This window comes from Pieris napi, chromosome 13 (genome assembly GCF_905475465.1).
Source record: "Pieris napi chromosome 13, ilPieNapi1.2, whole genome shotgun sequence".
In the NCBI taxonomy this organism is placed as follows: domain Eukaryota; kingdom Metazoa; phylum Arthropoda; class Insecta; order Lepidoptera; family Pieridae; genus Pieris; species Pieris napi.
The window spans coordinates 1,213,957-1,221,232 of NC_062246.1; the positions used below are offsets into that span (position 1 = coordinate 1,213,957).

The window sequence follows — 7,276 nt, forward strand, 5'->3', positions numbered from 1 at the left end:
ACTTAAAGTTAATTTTTCAACAAGTTAAATAATTGTTAACTAACGAAATTTTCTCGAACGACCGTCTTAATTGTAAGTGAAAAAAAATGTTTAAATAATGGTCGTAAAAATATTTCGCTTCGTAGAGCCTTTCTTACATACATACTTAACAAGATCGTGCCATAAAAGTTAAAAAAATATTTATACTTTGTTTATAACAATTTTTGTACTTAAACCAAAACTTAAAAATCCAAGTAATGATGTTAAAAAAAAATTTTTTTTTCTCAATCATCATATAATCGTTTTTTTATTAATACAAGATATTTATTAATTTGCAAAAAAAAAATTCCCGCCATTTGTTGATAATTTGTTTTTAAACAAATTGATTAAATCAATATTTTTAAAAAAAAATTTAACACAACTTTATTACACTAAAAATTTTATGATTTTTAAAAAAAAAAATTTTCCTTAATAACAATCTTTAATTGTTTATAATCGTTTTTTTTAATTTTCTATTGTTTAAATAATTAGTTAAGAAATTTTTTTTTCCTAAAAATCATAACTGACAGTCTTCTATAAAGTAACAGAAAAAAATTTTTTTTTAATCAACAATTCTATTGTTTATTAACTTACCAATTTGTTATAAACAAATATTCAACTTTTGTTTATTTTTTTTCTAAAACTTCTAAAATTAACAAAAACAACCATATATAACAAAGTATAGAAAAAAAAAATTTTAATTTTAAATAAAAGTAATATTCATGATAATCAAAAAAATTACAAAAATTTTTTTTCTATACTTTGTTATATATGGTTGTTTTTGTCAATTTTAGAAGTTTTAGAAAAAAAATAAACAAAAGTTGAATATTTGTTTATAACAAATTGGTAAGTTAATAAACAATAAAATTGTTGATAAAAAATTTTTTTTTTCTGTTACTTTATAGAAGACTGTCAATTATGATTTTTAGGAAAAAAAAATTTCTTAACTAATTATTTAAACAATAGAAAGTTAAAAAAAACGATTATAAACAATTAAAAATTGTTATTAAGGAAAATTTTTTTTTTAAAAATCATAAAAATTTTAATGTAATAAAGTTGTGTTAAATTTTTTTTTAAAAATATTGATTTAATCAATTTGTTTAAAAAAAAATTATCAACAAATGGCGGGAATTTTTTTTTTTGCAAATCAATAAATATCTTGTATTAATAAAAAAACGATTACATGATGATTGAGAAAAAAAAATTTTTTTTTAACATCATTACATGGATTTTTAAGTTTTTGTTTAAGTAAAAAAATTGTTATAAACAAAGTATAAATATTTTTTTAACTTTTATGGCACGATCTTGTTAAGTATGTATGTAAGAAAGGCTCTACGAAGCGAAATATTTTTACGACCATTAATTAAACATTTTTTTTCACTTACAATTAAGACGGTCGTTCGAGAAAATTTCGTTAGTTAACAATTATTTAACTTGTTGAAAAATTAACTTTAAGTAAAATTTTCAACGGGAATAAATTAATTATAGTGTTCAGAACACACCATAATTTTTTCAAATTTAAAAAAAAATATTCAATACCTTAAATAAATTAATTAATGTGCCGTAGTCCCTTTTGACGCCACGCGCGAATCCTAAAAATGTCACCCGCAGACCTATTTTTAGCGTTAAATTAACATTATAAATAATGGAGATAGAGTTCCGGGAGTCAGGAGTTTTTTGTTGGAAATTTCCTCCTCTTTCAGAATCTTTATTTGAAATTTCTTAAATATTAATAGTTTATTAAATATTGTCAAAAAACTAAATGCCATTATTTTTTCATCTTTAATGGTCTATAACTTTTGCAATTTTTTATGTGCTAATACACGCTTTTAGCACATTTTTCTAGACGTCATTCCGGATCCAATGAAATATCGCACATAATTTTAGGAGTAGTATCTCTATTTTGTTCCATTTTCAACTTGTCGACTAGACTAACAATGTATACTTATGAACGTCAAAAAAGAAATATACTTTAAATACTTCTAATTTTAAATTTACTGCCAGTTCTCAAAACGAGACCGTAGAACGGAAGAGACGAACTGGAAATAAACTCTCCGCCACCTTTTTTAATCGCCAAGTTTTTGTTTTACACAACGTTTGTAGGGAGCTGCAACCATTACACCATGGTCCACATGACATCTTAAGTAATAAATAATAATAAAATAAATTTAAAACAAAGATTTGTCCTCTATCAGCAGGAGCCATTGTGAAATAGGAGCACGCACTTACATTCTCGTTTCTCTTTTTTTTGTATAATCCTGTTAATTACAATATTGATTGGCACATAAGTGAATAATACTCTCCGCGATGAACCAGTACTGAGGACTGCGTATGCGCACTGTATTTAATGTCAAGGTAGAGCAAGGTTGTACTTGGATTGCACTCAGTAACCACGTCTTAATGATCTATAGGACTTATTTCCATGCACTAATTTATAAGTATTTCACATAGTATTCATTCGACGTATTTTTACATAGTAGTATTATCAGATTGAGGTTAAAAATATCTTTTATTATTCATAGAAATAAAAAATTATAATAAAAGTGCAGCTATAAGAATTACTGAACTGATTTAGCGTAACTTGTATTTTGTGACCAGTAGTATTACTCTATAATATAAATGGCGATTACGATATGAATATTAAGTTAACACACACTTAGTTCGCGACAGCAACAAAATCAGACAGGCCGGCTACGCACTCGCCATTCTTCTGGCTGTAAGAGTATCAATCGGCCGCAGTGTAATATGAGACGATTTATAAAAAGACAACGCTACCTATACATAACCTGAAATGGGAAGAAAATCCAAATAAAAAATGTTACCACCTATCCCATAACATTTTAAAAGTATAGTCACCCTACGATTGTTAAAAAGATCAATTTGGTGTACATGTTTTTGTACATTCCACGCAGTAATGTCGTTTAATGTATTCATTTGTTTTTGTGAAATGGATCTGATTGATTTATGGGTTCATTAATATTAATCACACAATTATTAAGCTTTAGATATCACTGTGGCTAAAGCCTGTAGCTTCATGAATGCGGATGGAATAAAAAAAAATTAGGACGGATATAAAAATATATATTGTCTATTAGTCTGTTCTTTGTAACAGGAAATAAATATTCAAATAATCATTAAAAAATAACGTAATTATACGTAAAAAATCCTAATTGTTACAAATTATTTAAATGTTCACTCAGTTTGTGTCAAAACAAATTATTATTGTTTTAGTGGAAACGTTCGTGTGCTCATCGTTTAATGGTTAATAGGTTGTGTCGGATTTACGTTGAAACTGTGACGAAAAATGGACATTTTCGGCAACTCCATAGAGACCTATCGCCGAGTCGTTTAACCAACCTTGCAGTGTTAATTCTTATTGTTATCTTCTGCTTTGTGATACTCCTACCTAATTGCTATTTATAGTAATTTCGTGGAAGCTTGGCGGAACCATGCCGCTACTTCGATACAATAGGCTACGATATTGCGGGCTAGTCGCTTGGTTTCTTTAGGTATCATGTCATTTTCACTCATGTATATCCTTTTTCTAACATATTTTCATAAGTATTTGATTGTCCTCATTTGAATGTGTGTGATGTTTGAGAGCAAAAAAAATAATAATAATAGCAGTCCAAAGACATTTCCGGCTTTCGAGAAAGTAGTAAGTGTTTTTACACTGAAGATTCGTATCTCCTTACAAAGTGCGTAGAGAATAAAATACGTCACAAATGCCGCCTGATTTTCCTTCTAGGGATTGTTATATAGATATTAAAATAGATTATTTTTCAGTGAAGTAAAAAATATTGTAATAAATGAAATATTTACATCATCATAAATCACGCGTCAAGAGATAACGCAACGTGTTAAACAAAGTGTGGCGATGTTGCCAAAACATAATTATTGGATATCCTATGAAACAACAAAATAACTTTCTAGGTTTGTCAGGAAAGTGAAATTGTCTGTATACTGGGTGTGTACACGCGAAGGCTAGGCCGAATTTGATTTATAATATTAATATCAACTATGAGTATATTTTGTAATAGCAGGAATTTTAATACATACATATTGGTTTTACTTCAGACCGAAGCGAAACATTCAAAAGATAACTATGTACATACAATACGGTACAATAGAACTGACTAGCTTGTCTATTTTACCTAGTCTTTTGCTTAATACAATACTTCCATGTTTAATAAAGAATAATATAAATTTGGCACATAAAAACGACATTAACATTTCTTACTGAATATTTAAATACGGCCGGCAAATTTCTCTTCGCACGATGCAAAGGCGTTCTCTAGACACCAAGGCTCACAGACATAAACTATAATTACCAATTACTATGAATCACATTGAAATGGCGCTGGACCGAGCACATAACAATAAACTAGAAGCTCCCTCCTTATCAGAATGCCAAATCATAAAATGACTGCTTCACGACTGATTTGAGCGCGACCTCCCCTGCGAAAACCGATGTGTGAGTTCGAAAAGTGAGTTACAGAATCGCAAGGCAGTACACAATTTTCATACCCTATTTTTATATCCAAATTATTGTTTGACCTGTAAGAGAATCTGGCATGTCTTAATTATTTATATTTCCTCATACAATTACTGGTCTTGTAAAACAGTATTGAAAAATCGTTAGTAATGATCTCTTGTATGTACTTGAAGAAATAAAACTAAATATTATTGATATATCGATATATATTTGAATATTATAAATATTAATGTGTTTATTTAGGGTCCTGGCATCTCATCTTTCGGCTGACAGTTAGGGCATTGCCCATAGACCACGGCTACCAGCGTAAGAGCCATAACGAGGGCCAACTAAAACAAAACACAGCTAAAGGCAATTCAAATCTTCTTTAATCTTTCACTTATGAAAGACTTCTTAACCGATTTCAAAATGAAGAAGAAGGTTTCAAATTCAGCGTGTTTTTTTTTATACTATTCCTCTTAGATCTATAGATTTTACTGAGCAGAGATGGTCTTAGTAAAGCGTGTGAGTCTCAATCCTGAGTTCAAATCCTCAATTTAAAAATTATTATTATTAACACTATCATAAGGTAAAGGAAAATATCCTGTGAAAACGGCAGTGTCAGGCACAGAAGACTAATCACCTTATCAATGAAAGAAAATCTTTTAATTATCAAAGAAATAGCTGATAATACCTGAGGCCTCTGAGTACCTCTGGATTATTATTGTTAAGTTGACCTTAATAAAAACGGTAGGTTTCAATAAAAAATGGGTTTAAAATCAATAAAAGGAACATTACTTGTCTGTTTTATCCTTTCATTTTCACGAATTAGCCAAAATTGAGTATTACAAATAATATTTTGATCAATTTGGAATACCATTAATTACTTACCATAACTTACACAAAAAGATAAACACTTAGGACGACATACGGAATAAGAAAATTACCTACAACTTTTAAACACGATTATATTAAAAAAATGTAATTATCAAACTTATACGGGTTGCAGACCAAGAGCTAAGCTACGTTAGTTTAGCTTAGCTCGCATAGCTGACGCAGTTTTCCATACTTGTGTGCAGACCGCAAACTATGCTAACTAAGCTATGTGAGCTAACTAAAATATGCGAAGCTAAGTTAGTTGTGTATGCCGATGCGCAGCTACACGAGCTAAGCTAAGCCCCTCCCGCTAGCCCGCACACCCTTTGCACATACTATGCAACACTGACTGAGCTTTGGGTTAGCTGTTGGTATGCACGCTATTTATTTCTTGCTTAACTTAGCCTAGCTTGCTTAGCATAGCTTAGTTTAGCCTTGGCATAGCTTAGTTTTCGGTCTGCAACCGGCTTTATGCTTTGTGGAGTCAGGTTCCGCACTTAGATGCTCAATAGATCCGTTGTACGTAAATTATCAAACTTATATATAATATACCAAAAGCCTGGGCCATGCAATCCAAAACAATTATTCTTTTCAGGAACAAACTCCTTATCGAAATACAAAACTGGATTTAATAAAAATAAGATTTACCACAATCAAGATTTTCATTCTTGCGTATTTCAATTCTCAATCAATAATGTGCGTGGCTGTAAGTTTCAATATTTATATCGGAATGATTATGCATAGGAAATCGAGTATGACAAACAACCATAAAAATAAATTCAATTAATATTCAATTATTTTCGTTACTATGTAGGGAAATAATACTTACGGTTTGTGACTTCAAATACTACATAAGCATCGTATATTTGCAAACGGTTTTGGTTTGTAATCTAGGATTGAAAAAAATATCGGGATGACTTGTTTGTCAAATAAATGAGCATTACTGCGCTGATAAAGAGGTAATCGCCGAAACTGAAGCCTATTTTAAGGCTAAAAACAAATCGTATAACAAAAATGGTGTCGAAATTTTTTATGACCACTATAAACGTTCAATCGGTCTCGACGGCAATTTTATTGAATTATCAAATCAAATTATATCAAAAACAATATTTTTTCTATGTTAGCCTTACAGTCCACCTTTATATGCTCAGCATTTTTAACCAAGACATTCCGGAATTACCAAAGAAAAACTACAGTGTAAACTCTTTATAACAAATTTCAAGGGACCGAGTTTTCTTTCGTTATAGAGAGTTTCTTCATACGGAGGGCGGAGAACCAAAATCAAATTTAACCAATTACAATAATTTCTAATTTTATTACTATCAAAAGGTGAATTGTTTTGTTTACTGGTCAACTTGACAATTTCAAAGTTTGTTTACGACTGATAATACACGATAGGTAATGATGGTGCGTTTAGTAACTGAGACCAAAATTTCGTACAGAAAGAGATGGCTGTTTTTGACCTCAGGTGTCTTCCTTAAGAAATTTCGGCAGATCAAAAGGGTAATTTTGTAAGCTGATTATAAAAACAATTACACTTAAGTATGTTGTTGATGTCTAAATATGGAAATATTTTTTCGTAATAGAGAGTGGTTGTTGAAATATAAAAACTGAATGAATGTATCGGTTTTGTGTTAAACCAAACAACTTATGGGATGTTCTATCTTATAATAAATCATAACCCATATTTAACTTTGTTCATTGGTTTATTCTTCACAAAACAAGAGTCATTAATTTATATTCTTATAGAAAAACCCATGGAAAAAAATATACATATCTCACTCCTCTGAAGTCTGTCTTGAGTGACATTCGTTTTCTTCTTTTTATTAACCGCCGGTATTTGTGTTGCCACATACATCAAAATATGAAAGAAAGTACTACACAAACGCTACACCACCCCCCTACGGA

The 7,276-nt window shown here is 29.9% G+C and overlaps 1 long non-coding RNA gene across 1 annotated transcript; it reads right to left on the reverse strand.

Moving 5' to 3' along the window:
• Positions 1 to 4,714: 4,714 nt before the first annotated feature.
• Positions 4,715 to 6,130, reverse strand: LOC125055461. The gene is made up of 2 exons (XR_007117896.1): positions 6,017 to 6,130; positions 4,715 to 4,842 (listed from the first exon to the last, which is right to left on the reverse strand). It is a non-coding gene; the product is annotated as an uncharacterized LOC125055461 (long non-coding RNA).
• Between the last annotated feature and the right edge of the window lie 1,146 nt (positions 6,131 to 7,276).